Below are 24,942 nucleotides of genomic sequence, written 5' to 3'. Positions count from 1 at the left end.
ACAACAGACTATGGAGGGCAGTGGAAAGGGGGGCAGGGGCAACAAACCAACAATACAGGACTTGCAAGAGAGGCTGTGGCAATGTAATAGACCATTGTGGGCAGAAGGAAGAGGCAATGGTAGTACAACCATACATGCCAACAGACCTGATTCAGCCAGGGAACGTCCAATGTTTTTAAGCTCAAATGGGCTTTATTTGATCTGTCTCCTGTCTACAATCTCCTCTTTTTCAATGTAACTCAAAGGGGAAAATCAATACCCCATTTTTTTTCAAAATCTCCCTCTTACCAAGTTCAAAATGTTCGCAAGTATGGTACATTGGATCATGGAAGGAAATGGGATAGGGACATGGACTTGGATAACAGAGGACAGGAGGGACATGGAGAGGTGCACCAAACTGACCCTGCAGGGCAGGCATCAGGGTTTGCAGCAGCACAATACACCACACAGGGCATGCAGGACGGGAGTGCAGCACAACAATCCATAGAAAGCAAGAGGGTGGGGACAGGACCATGCACATGGACAACAGAGAACAGAGGGGCAAGAGGCAATGGTAGCTAGCTGACCATAATGGACAGACAGGAGAGAAAGATGCAGCATGACAGACCATAAAGGGCAGGAGGGACGGATCAGGGGCATTACAATGGAACAGACAAGCCAGGAGGGAGGGAGTAGGGGTCTGCACATGTAAACAGAGGGCTGGGGGCAAGGGGGCAGGGCAGGAGCAGCAAGATAGCCATGGAGGTCAGGCAGGATGGGCACTAGAAGCAAGACACACCATGAAGAGCAACAGTGAGACTGTGATGGCATACACACAGACCATGGAGGGAAGGTGGGAGGGGGTCAGGGGCAGCTAACTGACCACACAGGGAAGGTGGGAGGGGCCATGGCAGCACAGAAGACCATGCATGGCACGTGGGAGGGTTAGTGGCAGCACAATGGCTATGATGGGCAAGAAGGAGGGTACAGGGGCATGCACAAAGGACGATGGAGGATAGAAGGGAGGGTCAGGACCTGTGCACATACAACAAAGTTCAGGGGAAGGGGCCTCACAACAGACCACACGGGGCAGGCAGGAGGAGCAGTTGCAGCACAACAGACCAGGGAGGGCAGAAGGGTGTGGCAGTACAATGGACCATGTAGGACAGGAGGAAGAGGATAGGGGCATGGCATGTGGACAGGCAGGGTGGAGGTGGCAGGGACAGGTTACAGTCATCTGACAATTCTAGGCAGGTGGGAGGGGAGTGGCAGCTCAACAGAACACTCAGAGTAGATAGGAGTGGCAGGTCCATGGGACATGGTGGGCAAAAAGGATGGAGCAGGGGCATGCACAAAGACATCGGAGGGCAGGGAGAAGGAGAATAGGGGCAGCAAGCTAAGCACAGTGTTTAAGCAGGAGGTCAATGATGGGGCATCAAATTGGGCAATGGAGGGCAGGAGGAGTGGACTGGTACATCATACTAAATTGAGGGCAGTGGCAGCACATCAGACCATGCATGGCAGGAGGGAGGAGGCTAGTCCATGGATTCACACAACAGAGGATAGGGAGGAAGGGGATGGGGCAGCAAGCTAACTGTTCAGAGAAGGCGGGTTTTAGGAACTTTATTGTTTTTAAAACATTGTGTCTGTGCGAACTACTTAAAATATGAACAAGTATGCAGCATAATCTCACTTTTATTCAGGAAGAAGAGGACGTTTGTGACTGTGACTCTGGGCTCACTTGGCAGAAACACCCCCTGACCCTCCACCCCCTATCGCAAAATGTAATGCCCGTGAAAAGGGTAGGTGAACACAGTGTTATATAGAACATAGTCCTGAGAGCACGATTGAAAATGAAAACTAGATATAGTGTATGGTATAAACTATGCACCAAAAAGTGTGATATAAGATGAACCGGGCGTGAAATATAATATGCAATACATTGTGCGCAATGACAGATTCATTGGAGAGCGCGAGATAGCACAGGCACTAGCGCGTGCTATGCGATATGCGCCTTGGAGTGTAATATGCACAGGGCAGTGTTGTGTTACCTAACTAGTCTCTAAAGTTGTAATATAAAATATGTGCTGGGGAGTGCAACGTTGCATATGCACTGTGACAAAGATATGGATCCCAGATTGTAATATGTATGGCATAGCACTGTGCGTTATAACATAGGCATCGAGGAAGGCATGTTAGATGGGGCAATATAACCCGTGCGAAGACAAGTGTGGCATGACATATTCACGGGGTGGTGTTACAGTGCACAGGGGCTAGAGAGTGTCATAGCATATGCACTAGCTAGTGGAATACAACACAGAGGTGTGTGGCACTCGGCAGGCAATGGTGGGTGTAACACAGCATTGGGCTCTGTCAGGAGCGCGCTGTGACTCTCAAGTGATGTTCGTCCCCTTTCCAGAGAGTAAAATAAAAAATATTACACATCCGGCAGTGGATGTGTGTTTTATTAACCGTGAGGGGGGTTTCTTGCATAGTTTTGGTCGAATTTTTGTCGAATCCCCTTTGAATGGCTTGGTGTGCATGTGTATTAAATGTGCCCGTCAATAGCTACCCATGTTTGTATAAATAAACGACAAGGGTGTCCACCGGGATTAGGCACGGTAGGGCATCAGACATGTCAGAGCTTCACTAGTGGTGTAAATACATTCCACGTGGATTCATTGCATGCATAGTCGCCTTTTAATGAATATCACGCAAATCGTCATGGTGATAGGTACGTACGGTTTGTCCAGGATGTCCTAGGTGTGTCTATAAATATATATTTTTTTAAAATAATAAAAAACAGTGGCCGGTCCTGGGGATTGGGGTCAAAAAAATATAATTAGGAGACAGGCCCTGGGGGATGGGGTCATCAGGGCCAATAAATTAGAATAAGAAGGGGAACCACACAGCCCCCCTTCTTAAAAAATTAAAATAAATAAAAGACTGGCATCGTGCCGGAGGCCATGCCCCCTCCGTGCAGCACTCTGCAAACGCGCCCCCAACAGGCATCTCCAGTACGCGCCGGGGAGCTGCGCTGCAGACAGGTGTTCTGAGGCCAAGCCCCTTTTTACACCTCTCTGCAACGCAGCTCTGTGGTGCTTACTGGAGGTACCTAGTGGTCTAGTTTGACCCTAGGGACCCTTAGGATTCAAGGGGACTTAATCTCTCAACTTAGAACAGCCAGAGGGAGCGTTTACACAGAGGTGAAGGGAGGGGACGGGGCCTGAGGTGACGTGTGCAAACACGCACTATGGCACGTTTTAAATTGGGGATATAATTTCCCTTCAATACTGAGGGCCCCTGGGGGCTAACTAGCCCACCAAGTGCTTCCAGTAAGTGCCACTGAGCTGCATTGCAGAGAGGTGGTCCAGGCCGTGCCACTTTTTACACCTCTCTGCAACGCAGCTCTGTGGCACTTACTGGAGGTACCTAGTGGGCTAGTTGGACCCTAGGGACCCTCAGGATTCAAATGAACTTAATCTCCCAACTAAAAACGGACACAGGGCGTGTTTACACAGTGGTGAAGGGAGGGGACGGGGCCTGAGTTAACGTGTGCAAAAACGCCCTGTGGCCTGTTTTAAGAGGTAGTTTTAATCCCCATGCCCTATTATATACTAGGGGCTTACAGAGGAGGTCATGCTAATCACAGGGGGACCCCAACGCATAATGTTCCCTAGTGTATGTAGGTGTTTTCACTGTATTCTAAGTGTCTTTTAACATAGCACTGGCTCTAGGACTGGTTAGTCAGACTCAGTTACCACCAGTATCCGTCTGAAAAAGTTGAGGGTACAGGATGATTTTGCAACAAGGTTTCTTTCTGCTCTTCTTTTTGTTCTTTCTGCACGTTATCCTTCTTCCTGCGCTTTTCTTCGTCTTTGAGGACTTCTGCTGCTTCTTTCTGCACTTCTTTTTTTTCTTTCTGTGCATTTTTTCTTCTTTCTTCACATGTCCTATCTCGGTAGGCATAGTTAGAAATTAGCATTTAAAAAACCTTTGAAATTCACAGAAAAAACCATAGGTTTCAGGCACGTTATAGTTCGGAATTAGCATTTAAAAAACCTCAGAAATTCACAGAAAAAAACATAGGTTTCAGGGGTGTTATAGTTAGCTGGACTTTTCACTTGTACAAAACCATTGAAATTCCCCCGTTATAGTTAGTTCAGCTAACTATAACTCGCGCGCCCGCAATCCACTGCTGATGACGTCACGTATTACATCACTCATGACATGGTCAGTGACATCACTCATGACATCACTGATGACATCTCAAATGACATCACTGATGACATCACTGATGACATCATCCTTGTGATAGAGTGGCAGACCTCCTCTCACCCTAATATAACCTTTGATACACACATTCAAAAATAGAGACTAAACTTTTCAAAACAATGGACATACCAATACCAGTTACAACAACCTCTTCAGTAATTCTAAGATCCACATATACATCCACTCATTCACCAACAGTCCTATACAGTTACTCATACATGTATTTACTCATCATATGTACTCATACACCTATACATCCTGTTACAAAATGCCACTCATCCATAGAGTTACTCACACACATAGTCACTCATGCTAATAAAGAATCAAACATACATTTATTTGCATGTACAGTTATACACACACCACCACACTTACTTCTACGGAAACTTACACATACTTAGTCTTTTAAACAATCACTTATAGAAACACATACTTATTCATACAGGAACTCTTTCAATCTCTCACTCTCACATATACTCACTTATATACACCAATAGTCACATATACTAGTTTAAAACATATGTAGTTACTCATAAAGACACTATTGAGACAGTCATTCACTCACTAACACACCCATACACACACTCATCCACCCGTACAGTCCTGCACACATGCTGTCTTCAACACATACAAAGAGTGAGTCACTCATTCATGCACCTATGCACTACGTAATACCCCCCGCCGAACCATGCAGACACTCAGACTGATACTCAAAAAACCAACTAATAACCTATATAGACACCCATGTAGCTACTCACCAACCCATGCAGCCCCTTATACACAAAGTGAGAGACTGATACAGATATTTACATATTTAAACATTACTCACTAAGCCATGTATTCACTATGATACACTTAATCAGTCAGTTACAGAATCAATTTTTCAAAAACAAATCATCCATTTAGACACTTATGTACCGATTTATTCTTCCATCGACCTTGTGATATACATATATAAAACATATTTAATTTTCAGAAAAACACACATTCACTGGATGATGTCATCAGTGATGTCATTTGAGATGTCATCAGTGATGTCATGAGTGATGTCACTGACCATGTCATGAGTGATGTAATATGTGACGTCATCAGCAGTGCATTGCAGGCGCGCGAGTTATAGTTAGCTGAACTAACTATAACGGGGGAATTTCAATGGTTTTGTACAAGTGAAAAGTCCAGTTAACTATAACATCCCTGAAACCTATGGTTTTTTCAGTGAATATATATATAAATATATATATATATATATATATATATATATATATATGAGTAGATCCGTAAGCTTGCTGCGAATGCCACTCCACACCGTCACAGCATAAACGGACACGGACCAAAGTTGAGTGCTGGTTATTTTATTTTGTGCCTTTCTGCCGCCATAACGTTTCGGCTCCTCCGAGCCTTGATCACATGACAACATGAACCAGTAAAGAGTTGACTTATAAAGTGACTGTGCAAACATTCGATTGATCATGTGACTGCCTACAGATGGATATAGACAACAGACTTGACTGATATAACTGTGCAAAACAACGCATTTAAAAGTGGTAAACGCACGGTAATTAGAATTATAAATAATTTTAAAAACCTATATTGGTAAATACATCAGATAAATAAATATAAATTATTTAAAATCAATGTAAGTGCAAATAGCAAACAGTTATATCAAGAATAAATAAATAAATATTCTTTCATTTGTGCAAAATATCGCTGTTGTATATGCTTAGCGCAACCACCTGAGTATATCATAAAGACATATTGATTTCCACATGCCTACACCCATAGACGTGTGTCAGATATTCAACAGTTATAATGTAAGGATACAATGCTAAAACAAAGGGACATCTGAAAGATCATGAGATAAAATACTTCATGAGTCTACAATAATACAAGTCTAATGACAAGGTCCAATAGAGAAAATGCATCTGATGTATGGTGAAAGGATATCCCTTCTTGTGTGTGAACTGTAAGGGAACATTTTTACAGAAAACATCACAATAGCCTTCCACTATCATATTCAAATCTAAGTTGACATACGCGGGATGAATCCCTAAGGGTAACGCTATAAGCTAGTCTGCTTAAAATGGAACTAATATCATATGTACAGTCACATGGAAGATTTGTGCAAATGTGCAAAGTGTGATGTGCAAGTCTATGAACCACACCTGTGGGCTATAAAAAAGTAAGAATATATGTAAAAGTGATTAAAATAACGATGTTAATCTTGAAGTCACAGATTGGGGGGAATACTCTAATCAAAATACTGACTGGATCGGGTAAAAGGACATTGCCCTGTACATCTGATGACTAAAGTTGAGCAAAATGTAGAAAACATGTAAAAACATGTAAAAGATACGTAGAAAACACGTAAAAACCATATAGAGGACATACGGAGATCAGTATTTCTACTCTAATATCTCTGCCTTGCTAATAAAAGTGGGCAGGTCTCCATAAAAATTATTATATCCAGCAATTCTCAAAATAAGAGAAGACTAAGGGATGTTATCTCAAGGAAAAATACTATATGGTGAGAGCCCTCGCCAATACATAAAATGATATTATGAGTAAATACATGAGAAACTGATGAAAAAGGGCACCGTATGTTCAATGGGTGCTAGTGTGACTTTATGTTTAAACACAGGTAAGTTCGAATGGCACCCTGTATAAGGACTAGCAGCAACACCGGGGGTACATAAAATGTGTGTGTCAGAAAGAATCATGTTATCTTCACCCAAATATTTGGCTGTTTAAAGATGCATACATAAATAAATACATGAGTATATATGCGATTTTGAAGGACCGTGAGATACCTCTGGGTCCTGCCAAAAGGTGTGAAAACCTATAGTGAAGATACAGCTGCCTGCCTAATGTTGGATAGTATTTAAGGTAGGCTAGTGTAGAGATCCTCTGTGATATTTAATCCCCCAGGGTGTTTTGAATCAAGTTGTAAGATATACCGTGTTTCAAGTTGGCGGAGTCTATGTTCTCTATCTCCTCCGCGTCTGCTTGCCGTCACTGCGTCAATGACATAACATTTTAAGCCCTTGTTGTCACTATGGTGATGCTCCTTAAAATGTCTGGCCACTGGATAGGTATTATCTTCGTTTGTTATAGCCCTAAGGTGTTGTAAAATGCGCTTGTGTACGGCAAGTTTTGTGCTGCCAACGTATCTGAGTTGGCAGGGGCATTGTAAAACGTATATGGCGAATTCTGTTTTACATGTTAAAACCTTGTCAATGGGATGTTCTCTGTCACTGAAGCCATCCTTATATGTTTTCGTATTGGAACCATGGATACAAGATTTGCAGGTTTTACATTTAAAAAATCCGCTATTAGTCTGAAGCCATGTGGTTCTTTCAATCGTTTCGGGACTGGTATTGACCAAACGGTCCTTCATGGAGGGGGCCCTACTGAAGGTGATAGAGGCTTTATGTGGAAGAGTAGGGCCGATGATTGGATCACTGAGAATGATGGGCCAATTCCGATTGATGATTCTGTAGAGGTCTGAGTGTTGTCTGTTGTACCCCGTGATAATCCTAAATGGACTGGCTGTAGGTGGTAGCAAAGTATTTGTTATGATGGGTACCGTAGAATCAGAGGTTCTAGAAGTATCAAGGAGTTTTTGTCTGTCTACTTGCATACTTTTCATTATGGCACCATTAATGACTCGTGCACTGTAGCCCCTCTCCAAAAATCGGATTTTACTTGCTTGTTGTGCAAGCTCTAGGTCAGATTGGCTGCTACATATTCTCCTTAATCTGAGCATCTCACCGTATGGGATACTGTGAATAAGATGATTGGGGTGTGCACTCCCTGCGTGAAGGATGGTATTACCAGCAGTGTGTTTTCTGTATAGCCTAGTTTGGATTGTGTTGTTGGAAATGAATACCTCAGTGTCCAAAAAAGCTATGCTAGATTGACTCAAGTTGGCAGTGAATTTTAGATTAAATTGATTTACATTAATCATAGCAATAAAATTCTCTGCCTGTTCTTTGCTACCCCTCCAAACCACGAACAAATCATCAATATATCTGTACCAGGCTATAACATTGGTACTGAAAATTGACCTGTGCTGGACCTTGAGGACCAGTTCCTCCCAAGCCCCCATGTGTAAACAGGCGTAGCTTGGAGAGAAACTGGCCCCCATGGCAACACCCTGCAATTGGCGGTACAGAAGATTGTTGTACATGAATATGTTATTGCATAAACAAAATTCCAGCATCTGCAACAGCATAGAGTTGTGTTCTTGATATTGTTCAGGTCTACGTGTGAGGTAATATTTCACTGCCGCTATGCCATCCGTATGTACAATACTGGTATAGAGTGCAGTCACATCCAGTGCCAACATCCAATCGTCATTCTTCCATGTGATCTGTTGTATTTTGAGCAAAAAGTCACCTGTGTCCTGTATATACGATTCAAGGTTTTTTACGTGACTTTGTAGAAAATAATCTACATACTGTGAAGCCTTTTCCAACAGCCCCCCTCTTGCAGAAATGATGGGTCTGCCGGGGGGTTTCTTTTCATCTTTGTGGACTTTCGGTATAAAGTAGATCAATGGAGTAACTGGATTTTTATTCTTAAGAAATTTCAATTCGTCCTCCGAAATCAATTGTTTATTTCTCCATCTGGTCAGTTTGTGGTAGAAATCTTGTTGTGTTGTTTTCAAAGTTGTAACATTGATACGTTCATAACATTGTCTGTCATTGAGCTGGTAGTAGGCCTCCTTGTCATAATCAGCTCTGGTTAGCAGGACAATGTTGCCCCCTTTGTCACTTCCTCGTATTATGATGTTTTTCTCTTTGCTGAGTTTGGTCACCAACGCTTCATACTGATAAGTGGTTCTGTTGTTATGACATTTGTTTTTAATGATGCGTCTCTGGAGATTTTTTAATTGAACAATAACATTCTCGTGGAAAATGTCTATTGCATCATGTGGCATCACAGGACTGAAGGTTGATGGCGCTTTGAAAGAGGTTTTAGGTGCTATTTGTTTAATGGGAAGTATTGATGTTGCTGCTTGACTCGGGGTGTCAGAATAACATGCTCCTTCAGTTTCCCAGAGTTCCAGAATATCTTGAGAAAATCCTGGGTTTGAAGCCTCGCTTATGTCCGTATCCTTTGAGATGGGGGCTGGCGTTTTTTTGAAGTTGTTAAGAAGGTGGAATTTGCGGAGTTTTAACTTTCTGACCGCTTTGTAGATGTCTATTCTGGTTGACGCATAGTTAAAGTTGGTTTGAGGAGCAAAGGAAAGACCTAATTTAAGTATATCTTGTTCTTTTTGTGTGAGGTTCATTGGGGTCAGGTTGACTATAGATCGATTGGAATCAGAATACGTTATTGCTTGTTGGTCTGCCATTGGCCCCTGCCCCTCTTTCTGTTGGGATAGGATGCCCCTCTTCCTCGCGTTGTTCCTCTGCCTGCGTTTGTAGTTGATGTGCTTTCGTTGTAATTCTTTTGTGGCCTGGGTCTTAGCGATTGCATCCTCTCGTGGCATAAAAAACCAATTTCTTCACCTGGGGAGGGTTTCACTAATCCACTTTGCATATCCGCACCACGAAGTTCAGAATCAGAGTCGTTCTCTCCTGCTGAACTGATATCCGATATAGTTGAATCTGCTTGATCTTTGTTTCTTGGCGCCTTGTGTTTGGAATATGTCTTGGACGTAGGACCATGCAGAGCATCATATTTTTTGGAAAAAGTAAATATTTGGCCAAGTTCGTAGTCGTTGCCGTCTCGCTGAAACTTGAACGCTTTTCTTTCCCTGATCACAGACTCTTCTTTCTTGAGTCTGGCATTCATCTCATTGGTGAGTTTGATTTTTTCCTCTGCTTCACCAATTGTTTCCAACTCTTCATGTATCGTAGCAATTTCTTTTAGCAATTTGGCTCTGTCTATATCCGCATATTTTATAAGAATTAAAGTAAGGCGTCTAGACGATTCCAGGTTGCTCTCCGCCCATTCTTTCATGAGGTCCGGATTGGGGTTTTCATAGCTTGGGGCCGTTAAGATTCGCAGCCCTCTTGGGATCCTGTTGACGTCAATGTAGGCTTGTAGGGACTTAGATTCCCACCATTTGCTCTGCTCGTTTTTTAGCTTTTTTTCTAACATTTTAAACTTTTCTTTAAGTGTACTGTTATTGGTACTGTCATTGGTATTGAGTCTCCCCCGTATGTTGGTGGCTAATGGTAGGCTGTCTGTAAACATCATTGCTGCTGCAGCCTCCCGCTCTTTCATGTTGTCGGCCGACATTGCTATTGGCACTATTCCGTAGATTAACAAGGCGCCTCAAACAGTTGGCTATAATAACAAACTGCGCGCCTTATGCACTATAACTCTCCACCCCTGAATACCTTGAAATTTGTAGCGCCTCGAAGCCTGGGTTCCTCCTCGCGGTATTGCGCGTCCTCCGACTCGTTATCCGCCGAAGCCTCCCGTTCTTCGTACAGCGTGTTCACGTTCAGGTTCAGGGGGGTCAAACGCCGAACTCCTTCCGGAGACGTAGAAATCCAAGTAAACCAGGATGTAGTTCCGTATGCGGCGTTGTCCAAAGAGGAGAGGGTCCCGTGTATTGGTCGTACGAAACAACTCGACCAAGAATATGAGTAGATCCGTAAGCTTGCTGCGAATGCCACTCCACACCGTCACAGCATAAACGGACACGGACCAAAGTTGAGTGCTGGTTATTTTATTTTGTGCCTTTCTGCCGCCATAACGTTTCGGCTCCTCCGAGCCTTGATCACATGACAACATGAACCAGTAAAGAGTTGACTTATAAAGTGACTGTGCAAACATTCGATTGATCATGTGACTGCCTACAGATGGATATAGACAACAGACTTGACTGATATAACTGTGCAAAACAACGCATTTAAAAGTGGTAAACGCACGGTAATTAGAATTATAAATAATTTTAAAAACCTATATTGGTAAATACATCAGATAAATAAATATAAATTATTTAAAATCAATGTAAGTGCAAATAGCAAACAGTTATATCAAGAATAAATAAATAAATATTCTTTCATTTGTGCAAAATATCGCTGTTGTATATGCTTAGCGCAACCACCTGAGTATATCATAAAGACATATTGATTTCCACATGCCTACACCCATAGACGTGTGTCAGATATTCAACAGTTATAATGTAAGGATACAATGCTAAAACAAAGGGACATCTGAAAGATCATGAGATAAAATACTTCATGAGTCTACAATAATACAAGTCTAATGACAAGGTCCAATAGAGAAAATGCATCTGATGTATGGTGAAAGGATATCCCTTCTTGTGTGTGAACTGTAAGGGAACATTTTTACAGAAAACATCACAATAGCCTTCCACTATCATATTCAAATCTAAGTTGACATACGCGGGATGAATCCCTAAGGGTAACGCTATAAGCTAGTCTGCTTAAAATGGAACTAATATCATATGTACAGTCACATGGAAGATTTGTGCAAATATGCAAAGTGTGATGTGCAAGTCTATGAACCACACCTGTGGGCTATAAAAAAGTAAGAATATATGTAAAAGTGATTAAAATAACGATGTTAATCTTGAAGTCACAGATTGGGGGGAATACTCTAATCAAAATACTGACTGGATTGGGTAAAAGGACATTGCCCTGTACATCTGATGACTAAAGTTGAGCAAAATGTAGAAAACATGTAAAAACATGTAAAAGATACGTAGAAAACACGTAAAAACCATATAGAGGACATACGGAGATCAGTATTTCTACTCTAATATCTCTGCCTTGCTAATAAAAGTGGGCAGGTCTCCATAAAAATTATTATATACAGCAATTCTCAAAATAAGAGAAGACTAAGGGATGTTATCTCAAGGAAAAATACTATATGGTGAGAGCCCTCGCCAATACATAAAATGATATTATGAGTAAATACATGAGAAACTGATGAAAAAGGGCACCGTATGTTCAATGGGTGCTAGTGTGACTTTATGTTTAAACACAGGTAAGTTCGAATGGCACCCTGTATAAGGACTAGCAGCAACACCGGGGGTACATAAAATGTGTGTGTCAGAAAGAATCTTGTTATCTTCACCCAAATATTTGGCTGTTTAAAGATGCATACATAAATAAATACATGAATATATATGCAATTTTGAAGGACCGTGAGATACCTCTGGGTCCTGCCAAAAGGTGTGAAAACCTATAGTGAAGATACAGCTGCCTGCCTAATGTTGGATAGTATTTAAGGTAGGCTAGTGTAGAGATCCTCTGTGATATTTAATCCCCCAGGGTGTTTTGAATCAAGTTGTAAGATATACCGTGTTTCAAGTTGGCGGAGTCTATGTTCTCTATCTCCTCCGCGTCTGCTTGCCGTCACTGCGTCAATGACATAACATTTTAAGCCCTTGTTGTCACTATGGTGATGCTCCTTAAAATGTCTGGCCACTGGATAGGTATTATCTTCGTTTGTTATAGCCCTAAGGTGTTGTAAAATGCGCTTGTGTACGGCAAGTTTTGTGCTGCCAACGTATCTGAGTTGGCAGGGGCATTGTAAAACGTATATGGTGAATTCTGTTTTACATGTTAAAACCTTGTCAATGGGATGTTCTCTGTCACTGAAGCCATCTTTATATGTTTTCGTATTGGAACCATGGATACAAGATTTGCAGGTTTTACATTTAAAAAAACCGCTATTAGTCTGAAGCCATGTGGTTCTTTCAATCGTTTCGGGACTGGTATTGACCAAACGGTCCTTCATGGAGGGGGCCCTACTGAAGGTGATAGAGGCTTTATGTGGAAGAGTAGGGCCGATGATTGGATCACTGAGAATGATGGGCCAATTCCGATTGATGATTCTGTAGAGGTCTGAGTGTTGTCTGTTGTACCCCGTGATAATCAGCTCCTACCCTGAAAGTCTCGGGGTGATTCGTCAAGCAGGGGCCGAGAAAAAAGGGGGGCCCCAAAACGCGTTTTCCCCATGCATTTTTCCACAGGACCTTTAGACACAGCTACAGCCCGAACGGCTGAACAGAATTACTTGAAATTTGGCAGAGAGGTAGCCATAAGGTCAAGGAAGTGCCTTTTGCAGGTCTGGTGTAAATCTGTTCAGTATTTCCTGAGAAAATAGCATTTAAAAGCATATATATATGTGGGCGGAGCCTAACCACACATCTCATCCTGAGATCTGATTGGCTGTCAGCACTTTATCCAAGAAGTGTTGGCAGCCATCCTGGGACCAATATACATGATAGCACCTCATTAAAAAGCATTGCAGTTAATAGAAGGTTTTAAGACTTTAGTTACATTATAAATCATTTGTTGATGGTACCATACTAATTTTAGGAATTGTGGTATGTTCTAAGGTGATTTCACCATGTGAAAAATCCTTCTGCTGGGATATCATGATTGAGAGAAAAATATTTTCTCATGCTTTTACCACAGAGGTTTGGAAGGTGATCTATAAGCTAAACTGAGAGCTTATTTTCTGTAAATTCACATTATCTTTCTCAGTCATGTGAGAATGAAGTCTGACATTCTCAGTAAAACATGTACATCCAACAAGGGCAGAGACTGTCAGTTGATTCCTTTGTGTTCTACTGCAGCTTCCCAGAGTGTTCCAAAGAACTACTAGAGCGCTAACAGTCCTACTTATGATAAACGTATGGCACACCTGAAGCCATCTTGCTTGGATTAAAGTGGTAACTCTTAAAACATTTAATTTAAAAAGGAACAAAATGAGGGGGTTCATTTTTCCATAAAAAGTATGATTAGTGCTGCAGAAAGAAAAATTAGGGCACATTTTGAGTGACTTCTCAAATCCTCTTCTATTTCATTAAAAAATTCTGACATGCAGACTGAAACATGCACTTTCAATACCAGCAGCAGTTTTCCCTGGTGAGCAGTAGCTTTACTACAGTGATCTAATGAGCGAAAAGAGTGCTAACATTCTGAATTTATGGCAAATGTGTGACACATCTGAATGCCTTCTTGATGGAATCAAAGTAAAAAACTGAAAGTATTTCCTACTGAGGAGACTGCAGTAAATGAGGAAATTAGGAAACTTCATAACAAATAAGTCTCCCAAGATGGCCACCAGAGACAAAAGAGCCCAAATGTAGCCCAAATATCACCCAGATGTAGCCCAAATATAGCCCAATGACAGAATGTCCCAGAATGTTCTTAAAAACAACTAGAGCGCTTACTGTCTTCATTATGACAAAAGTATGGCACACCTGAAGCCATCTTGATTGGAATAAACTGGTAACACTTAAAACATATAATTTAAAAAGGAACACAATGAGGGGGCTCATTTTGCCATAGAAATTATGAATAATGCTGAAGAAAGAAAATGAGGGCATATTTTGAGTGACTTCTCAAATCCTCTTCTATTTCATTAAAATATTCTGACATGCAGACTGAAACATGCACTTTTAATACCAGGAGCAGACTTCCATGGTGAACAGTAGTTTTACTACAGTGATCTAATGAGCAACTAGAGTGCTAACATTCAGAATTTATGGCAAATGTGTGACATATCTGAATACCTTCATGATGGAATCAAAGTAAAAAACTGAAAGCATTTCCTACTGAGGAGACTGCAGTACATGAGGAAATTAGGAAACTTCATAACAAATAAATCTCCCAAGATGGCCACCGGAGACAAAAGAGCCCAAATGTAGCCCAAAATCACCCAGATGTAGCCCAAATATAGCCCAATGACAGAAGTGTGCAAAACACTTATTATTTTGTGTTTAGGCAGTGTTATATAGTGCAGACTTGTCAGGTATTGGAGTGCTTAACATGAGCATTGGTTACATCACACAAGAACAAATTCATTTTGGTTGTAGACATGGGGAGACTAAGTGATTTGACCAGAATTACAGAATGTCGAGCTGAAGCAGAAACTTCAACCTGGTTCCCCAGTTGCAAAGTCTGCAGTTCTGGAAGTAACACCACATCCTCTCCCCTAAGTGCAACATTTAATCAAGTGGTCAACTGGATAAAAAAACATAAAGATAACAAATAATTTAAAAGTGCTTTGTCGCTATTTGAAAACTCAGAAAATATGTCCTTATTTTAGTCTTTTAGAGCACTAACCATAATTTTGATGCCAATAAGACCCTCTCATATATGTAATTTCTAAAGGAAAGGAAATGCTCTAGGTATTACAGTTTTGATTACATCAAGATGATGTCAGGCGTTCCACACTTTTGTAATAAATATAGAATGTTAGCAATCTAGTTGTTCATTAGGATACTGTTGAGAGGCAGAGGCCAGGGGCACGGACTCTGAAAATTGAAGGCAGGTAGGAGGGTGCAAAGGCAACAATTTAACCACACTGAGCAGGCAGGAAGGGCCGTGGAAGCACAACAGACTAAGGAGGGCAGTGGAAAGGGGGGCAGGGGCAACAAACCAACAATACAGGACTTGCAAGAGAGGCTGTGGCAATGTAATAGACCATTGTGGGCAGAAGGAAGAGGCAATGGTAGTACAACCATACATGCCAACAGACCTGATTCAGCCAGGGAACGTCCAATGTTTTTAAGCTCAAATGGGCTTTATTTGATCTGTCTCCTGTCTACAATCGCCTCTTTTTCAATGTAACTCAAAGGGGAAAATCAATACTCCATTTTTTTTCAAAATCTCCCTCTTACCAAGTTCAAAATGTTCGCAAGTATGGTACATTGGATCATGGAAGGAAATGGGATAGGGACATGGACTTGGATAACAGAGGACAGGAGGGACATGGAGAGGTGCACCAAACTGACCCTGCAGGGCAGGCATCAGGGTTTGCAGCAGCACAATACACCACACAGGGCATGCAGGACGGGAGTGCAGCACAACAATCCATAGAAAGCAAGAGGGTGGGGACAGGACCATGCACATGGACAACAGAGAACAGAGGGGCAAGAGGCAATGGTAGCTAGCTGACCATAATGGACAGACAGGAGAGAAAGATGCAGCATGACAGACCATAAAGGGCAGGAGGGACGGATCAGGGGCATTACAATGGAACAGACAAGCCAGGAGGGAGGGAGTAGGGGTCTGCACATGTAAACAGAGGGCTGGGGGCAAGGGGGCAGGGAAGGAGCAGCAAGATAGCCATGGAGGTCAGGCAGGATGTGCACTAGAAGCAAGACACACCATGAAGAGCAACAGTGAGACTGTGATGGCATACACACAGACCATGGAGGGAAGGTGGGAGGGGGTCAGGGGCAGCTAACTGACCACACAGGGAAGGTGGGAGGGGCCATGGCAGCACAGAAGACCATGCATGGCACGTGGGAGGGTTAGTGGCAGCACAATGGCTATGATGGGCAAGAAGGAGGGTACAGGGGCATGCACAAAGGATGATGGAGGATAGAAGGGAGGGTCAGGACCTGTGCACATACAACAAAGTTCAGGGGAAGGGGCCTCACAACAGACCACACGGGGCAGGCAGGAGGAGCAGTTGCAGCACAACAGACCAGGGAGGGCAGAAGGGTGTGGCAGTACAATGGACCATGTAGGACAGGAGGAAGAGGATAGGGGCATGGCATGTGGACAGGCAGGGTGGAGGTGGCAGGGACAGGTTACAGTCATCTGACAATTCTAGGCAGGTGGGAGGGGAGTGGCAGCTCAACAGAACACTCAGAGTAGATAGGAGTGGCAGGTCCATGGGACATGGTGGGCAAAAAGGATGGAGCAGGGGCATGCACAAAGACATCGGAGGGCAGGGAGAAGGAGAATAGGGGCAGCAAGCTAAGCACAGTGTTTAAGCAGGAGGTCAATGATGGGGCATCAAATTGGGCAATGGAGGGCAGGAGGAGTGGACTGGTACATCATACTAAATTGAGGGCAGTGGCAGCACATCAGACCATGCATGGCAGGAGGGAGGAGGCTAGTCCATGGATTCACACAACAGAGGATAGGGAGGAGGGGGATGGGGCAGCAAGCTAACTGTTCAGAGAAGGCGGGTTTTAGGAACTTTATTGTTTTTAAAACATTGTGTCTGTGCGAACTACTTAAAATATGAACAAGTATGCAGCATAATCTCACTTTTATTCAGGAAGAAGAGGACGTTTGTGACTGTGACTCTGGGCTCACTTGGCAGAAACACCCCCTGACCCTCCACCCCCTATCGCAAAATGTAATGCCCGTGAAAAGGGTAGGTGAACACAGTGTTATATAGAACATAGTCCTGAGAGCACGATTGAAAATGAAAACTAGATATAGTGTATGGTATAAACTATGCACCAAAAAGTGTGATATAAGATGAACCGGGCGTGAAATATAATATGCAATACATTGTGCGCAATGACAGATTCATTGGAGAGCGCGAGATAGCACAGGCACTAGCGCGTGCTATGCGATATGCGCCTTGGAGTGTAATATGCACAGGGCAGTGTTGTGTTACCTAACTAGTCTCTAAAGTTGTAATATAAAATATGTGCTGGGGAGTGCAACGTTGCATATGCTCTGTGACAAAGATATGGATCCCAGATTGTAATATGTATGGCATAGCACTGTGCGTTATAACATAGGCATCGAGGAAGGCATGTTAGATGGGGCAATATAACCCGTGCGAAGACAAGTGTGGCATGACATATTCACGGGGTGGTGTTACAGTGCACATGGGCTAGAGAGTGTCATAGCATATGCACTAGCTAGTGGAATACAACACAGAGGTGTGTGGCACTCGGCAGGCAATGGTGGGTGTAACACAGCATTGGGCTCTGTCAGGAGCGCGCTGTGACTCTCAAGTGATGTTCGTCCCCTTTCCAGAGAGTAAAATAAAAAGTATTACACATCCGGCAGTGGATGTGTGTTTTATTAACCGTGAGGGGGGTTTCTTGCATAGTTTTGGTCGAATTTTTGTCGAATCCCCTTTGAATGGCTTGGTGTGCATGTGTATTAAATGTGCCCGTCAATAGCTACCCATGTTTGTATAAATAAACGACAAGGGTGTCCACCGGGATTAGGCACGGTAGGGCATCAGACATGTCAGAGCTTCACTAGTGGTGTAAATACATTCCACGTGGATTCATTGCATGCATAGTCGCCTTTTAATGAATATCACGCAAATCGTCATGGTGATAGGTACGTACGGTTTGTCCAGGATGTCCTAGGTGTGTCTATAAATATATATTTTTTTAAAATAATAAAAAACAGTGGCCGGTCCTGGGGATTGGGGTCAAAAAAATATAATTAGGAGACAGGCCCTGGGGGATGGGGTCATCAGGGCCAATAAATTAGAATAAGAAGGGGAACCACACAGCCCCCCTTCTTAAAAAATTAAAATAAATAAAAGACTGGCATCGTGCCGGAGGCCATGCCCCCTCCGTGCAGCACTCTGCAAACGCGCCCCCAACAGGCATCTCCAGTACGCGCCGGGGAGCTGCGCTGCAGACAGGTGTTCTGAGGCCAAGCCCCTTTTTACACCTCTCTGCAACGCAGCTCTGTGGTGCTTACTGGAGGTACCTAGTGGTCTAGTTTGACCCTAGGGACCCTTAGGATTCAAGGGGACTTAATCTCTCAACTTAGAACAGCCAGAGGGAGCGTTTACACAGAGGTGAAGGGAGGGGACGGGGCCTGAGGTGACGTGTGCAAACACGCACTATGGCACGTTTTAAATTGGGGATATAATTTCCCTTCAATACTGAGGGCCCCTGGGGGCTAACTAGCCCACCAAGTGCTTCCAGTAAGCGCCACTGAGCTGCATTGCAGAGAGGTGGTCCAGGCCGTGCCACTTTTTACACCTCTCAGCAACGCAGCTCTGTGGCACTTACTGGAGGTACCTAGTGGGCTAGTTGGACCCTAGGGACCCTCAGGATTCAAATGAACTTAATCTCCCAACTAAAAACGGACACAGGGCGTGTTTACACAGTGGTGAAGGGAGGGGACGGGGCCTGAGTTAACGTGTGCAAAAACGCCCTGTGGCCTGTTTTAAGAGGTAGTTTTAATCCCCATGCCCTATTATATACTAGGGGCTTACAGAGGAGGTCATGCTAATCACAGGGGGACCCCAACGCATAATGTTCCCTAGTGTATGTAGGTGTTTTCACTGTATTCTAAGTGTCTTTTAACATAGCACTGGCTCTAGGACTGGTTAGTCAGACTCAGTTACCACCAGTATCCGTCTGAAAAAGTTGAGGGTACAGGATGATTTTGCAACAAGGTTTCTTTCTGCTCTTCTTTTTGTTCTTTCTGCACGTTATCCTTCTTCCTGCACTTTTCTTCGTCTTTGAGGACTTCTGCTGCTTCTTTCTGCACTTCTTTTTTTTCTTTCTGTGCATTTTTTCTTCTTTCTTCACATGTCCTATCTCGGTAGGCATAGTTAGATATTAGCATTTAAAAAACCTTTGAAATTCACAGAAAAAACCATAGGTTTCAGGCACGTTATAGTTCGGAATTAGCATTTAAAAAACCTCAGAAATTCACTGAAAAAACCATAGGTTTCAGGGGTGTTATAGTTAGCTGGACTTTTCACTTGAACAAAACCATTGAAATTCCCCCGTTATAGTTAGTTCAGCTAACTATAACTCGCGCGCCCGCAATGCACTGCTGATGACGTCACATATTACATCACTCATGACATGGTCAGTGACATCACTCATGACATCACTGATGACATCTCAAATGACATCACTGATGACATCACTGATGACATCATCCTTGTGATAGAGTGGCAGACCTCCTCTCACCCTAATATAACCTTTGATACACACATTCAAAAATAGAGACTACAATTTTCAAAACAATGGACATACCAATACCAGTTACAACAACTTCTTCAGTAATTCTAAGATCCACATACACATCCACTCATTCACCAACAGTCCTATACAGTCACTCATACATGTACTCACTCATCAGATGTACTCATACACCTATACATCCTGTTACACAATGCCACTCATCCATAGAGTTACTCACACACATAGTCACTCATGCTAATAAAGAATCAAACATACATTTACTTGCATATACAGTTATACACACACCACCACACTTACTTCTACGGAAACTTACACATACTTAGTCTTTTAAACAATCACTTATAGAAACACATACTTATTCATACAGGAACTCTTTTAATCTCTCACTCTCACATATACTCACATATATACACCAATAGTCACATATACTAGTTTAAAACATATGTAGTTACTCGTAAAGACACTATTGAGACAGTCATTCACTCACTAACACACACATACACACACTCATCCACCCATACAGTTCTGCACACATGCTGTGTTCAACACATACAAACAGTGAGTCACTCATTCATGCACCTATGCACTACGTAATACCCCCCACCGAACCATGCAGACACTCAGACTGATACTCAAAAAACCAACTAATAACCTATATAGACACCCATGTAGCTACTCACCAACCCATGCAGCCACTTATACACAAAGTGAGAGACTGATACAGATATTTACATATTTAAACATTACTCACTAAGCCATGTATTCACTATGATACACTTAATCAGTCAGTTACACAATCAATTTTTCAAAAACAAATCATCCATTTAGACACTTATATACCCATTTATTCTTCCATCGACCTTGAGATATACATATATAAAACATATTTAATTTTCAGAAAAACACACATTCACTGGATGATGTCATCAGTGATGTCATTTGAGATGTCATCAGTGATGTCATGAGTGATGTCACTGACCATGTCATGAGTGATGTAATATGTGACGTCATCAGCAGTGTATTGCGGGTGCGCGAGTTATAGTTAGCTGAACTAACTATAACGGGGGAATTTCAATGGTTTTGTACAAGTGAAAAGTCCAGCTAACTATAACACCCCTGAAACCTATGGTTTTTTCAGTGAATTTCTGAGGTTTTTTAAATGCTAATTCCTAACTATAAGGTGCCTGAAACCTATGTTTTTTTCTGTGAATATATATATCTATATTACCTACTGGCGGTCGCCAGTAGGTAGTTATAGTTAGGACCACGTTTCCATAGGAAATCCGCAACATTCTATTTTGAATAACTTTGGCGCCGGTCGACGAATCCTCGCGAATTTTTCGAAATAGGTGGGGCGCTACGCTCCGCTCCTTCCCTGAAAGTCTCGGGGGGATTCGTCAAGCGGGGGCTGAGATAAAAGGGGGGTCCCAAAACGCGTTTTTCCCATGCATTTTTCCATAGGACCTTTAGACAGGGCTACAGCCCGAACGGCTGAACAGAATTACTAGAAATTTGGCAGAGAGGTAGTCCTCAGGTCAAGGAAGTGCCTTTTGTAGGTTTGGTGTAAATCTGTTCAGTAGATTCTGAGAAAATAGCCTTTAAATCAATATATATATCTGAGCCAGCTTACGGTGCGCTTACGGTACGCTTACCGTACGCGTACGGTGGCGTGCGCGAGCACGATTCTGATTGGCTCTTAGATCTTAGTAAACATTCGAATCGGCCGAAACCAGGAAGTGGCGGCCGCCATTTCGTGTGTTTCACTCAGAAAAAAAAGAGTGATAACAAGAGAAGGGGGCAAGGAGGAGAGTTACAGACCCCCTAACATTTGTAAGGGAGTCAAAGAAGGACAGAAAAGTACAAAGAAAACATTTATTGATTTTAAAAAAAATCGCGGGGTACGCGTACGGTAAGCGTACGGTAAAAAAAAAAAAAAAAAAGAAATGAAATGCAGATTTAAGTGTTTAGATATTAGGGGGCTCTAAAAAGAGCCGTTGTGTTTATGAAGTGATTTTTAAGTGGTACCTACAAGTAAGTACCGATGCAGAGTCTAAGGTTCAAGAGGAAGACTCTGTTCCCTTCATCATTGAAGTGCACACCATCTCCTCTATAAATGTCTTGCATGTCGTAACGCAAGTTGTTGTGGTAAATGGAACCCATACCATAGTCACGGAGGAAAGCAGAAACAGATTTGTTGACGTGCTTTCTTGCTTTGTCAATCTGTGGACAGAAATGATTGGACCAGTTCCATTTTTGCCTTTGGCATATGTTAGAAAACACAAAGGCAGTTTTAGGGAAAAGTGAAAACAGTTGTGCAAAGGTGTCCTTCATAAGCATTTCCAGACCTACCCCAGTCAAAGTGCCTAGGTCATTGCCACCGCAGTGCACTATTATGAGGTCAGGGTGTTGGTTTTGCATGAAGGATTTCACCAATGGCATCAATTGGTGCCACTTTAACCCTCTCTGACCAATCCATTTAATGTCTACATTTGGCAAAGCAAGGTCTCTCACCATACCTGTTTTCTCTGCAAACTTTTCACTCCAGAAGACATAGCTGTGTCCTACAATCCACACTGTGAACATCTTCAAAGGAGATCTGGATGCACTCAGGAGGTGTATTTCAGTAGAATGGTAAAAAGAAATGAAAGACAGTTTGGAAATGGAGGCATACATATTGTTTTTTAAAAAAAAGAACTGATTGGCTGTTTCATACCATTCTACACTAAAAACTAGGCTGTATGTGTAAATTTATAGAAGCATGTTTTGTATTGGTACAGAAAAATGTGTTACCAAAGAACAGTACAATGGATTTGCTGTTAGGTTAGAAAAGTCAAGCACTCTTGCTCTGTGGAATTGAAACATTGTTTGGCGAACTTCTGACCTAACTCCACACAGCAGTGTTCCATGAGCTGTTGCTATGGTAGCAGGCAGAAGTCAAGTTGGGGGAAGGGTACTAGGCAGAAGTCAAGTTGGGGGAAGGGTACTTTTGGAAAAGGGTTGGTTTTCAACCAATAGAAATGTGTGATTACATTTGAAAAAAAGGGGAAGCACTGAGATTTGAAATTAACATGTATATATGTGGAAAAAGAGAGGGAAAGTTTGCCATTATCTGGTTCTGCTGAGAGGAGAGAGGTGTAAAGAACAGAGATCCTGGCTCTGATAATCTGCTGTTTGAGTGCCACATTTCTTTCACAACTAACTAATTTTAAAGGTGAGTTTAGAGTTTGAGAGGGGATGTATATGGTAAATTAAGAAATGAATAATAGAAATGCAATTCTTTTTGTTGAAGTTGTGTTTATTATTTTCTGTTTTGGGAGAAATTTAAATGTGAGGAACATGTAAAATAATATGGACTATGTTTTCACAATAAATTAAGGTGTACTGGTATAAAAAAAGAATAGTTTAAGGGTTTGAGGTTGGACTCAGTAATGCAAATACATTCAGCATCACTAAGGCTGGTTGCCCTTGCTGGAGTGTAGGCAGTCACCCAGGTTACAAATGGTGCTGGTCTGAAAAAGCAGTTTGGACATGTGCTTTTAAAAAAATCTGAAAAGTGGATTCATAATGTGTCAGTCTGTAAAAGTGATTATCACTTGCCAAAAAAAAGAGCCGTAAGTGTGCTTTCAAATTGGCAAAGAAATTTCGTTTTGTGACTAATGTGAAAACATGACTCTGTGTGCAAAGAGGAATTATAGACAGAGATTTATTGCGTATTGCTCTGGTGATTTCACAGTTGCATTAGATGGAAAGGGGGAGCCATTTTTTGGTGCAGAAGCAGACTCTTAGCACACACCCAGCTGCTTACCATGTGGAATCATGCACAGTATTCACAAGCGAGTGGGGTTTGAGGTTTCAGTCAGTAATGCAAATACATTCAGCATCACTAAGGCTGGTTGCCCTTGCTGGAGTGTAGGCAGTCACCCAGGTTACAAATGGTGCTGGTCTGAAAAAGCAGTTTGGACATGTGCTTTTTAAAAAATCTGAAAAGTGGATTCATAATGTGTCAGTCTGTAAAAGTGATTATCACTTGCCAAAAAAAAGAGTAGTAAGTGTGCTTTCAAATTGGCAAAGAAATTTCGTTTAAGGGCCTAATGTGAAAACATGACTCTGTGTGCAAATAGGAATTACAGGCAAAGATTTATTGCGTATTGCTCTGGTGATTTCACAGTTGCATTAGATGGAAAGGGGGAGCCATTTTTTGGTGCAGAAGCAGACTCTTAGCACACACCCAGCTGCTTACCATGTGGAATCATGCACAGTATTCACAAGCGAGTGGGGTTTGAGGTTTCAGTCAGTAATGCAAATACATTCAGCATCACTAAGGCTGGTTGCCCTTGCTGGAGTGTAGGCAGTCATCCAGGTTACAAATGGTGCTGGTCTGAAAAAGCAGTTTGGACATGTGCTTTTTTAAGAATCTGAAAAGTGGATTCATAATGTGTCAGTCTGTAAAAGTGTTTATCACTTGCCAAAAAAAAGAGCAGTAAGTGTGCTTTCAAATTGGCAAAGAAATTTCGTTTTGTGACTAATGTGAAAACATGACTCTGTGTGCAAAGAGGAATTATAGACAGAGATTTATTGCGTATTGCTCTGGTGATTTCACAGTTGCATTAGATGGAAAGGGGGAGCCATTTTTTGGTGCAGAAGCAGACTCTTAGCACACACCCAGCTGCTTACCATGTGGAATCATGCACAGTATTCACAAGCGAGTGGGGTTTGAGGTTTCAGTCAGTAATGCAAATACATTCAGCATCACTAAGGCTGGTTGCCCTTGCTGGAGTGTAGGCAGTCATCCAGGTTACAAATGGTGCTGGTCTGAAAAAGCAGTTTGGACATGTGCTTTTTTAAGAATCTGAAAAGTGGATTCATAATGTGTCAGTCTGTAAAAGTGTTTATCACTTGCCAAAAAAAAGAGCAGTAAGTGTGCTTTCAAATTGGCAAAGAAATTTCGTTTTGTGACTAATGTGAAAACATGACTCTGTGTGCAAAGAGGAATTATAGACAGAGATTTATTGCGTATTGCT

Source organism: Triturus cristatus, chromosome 11, assembly GCF_964204655.1.
Source record: "Triturus cristatus chromosome 11, aTriCri1.1, whole genome shotgun sequence".
Lineage (NCBI taxonomy): Eukaryota > Metazoa > Chordata > Amphibia > Caudata > Salamandridae > Triturus > Triturus cristatus.
The sequence above is the reverse complement of the archived record's forward strand: the minus strand, read 5'-3'. Positions refer to the sequence as shown.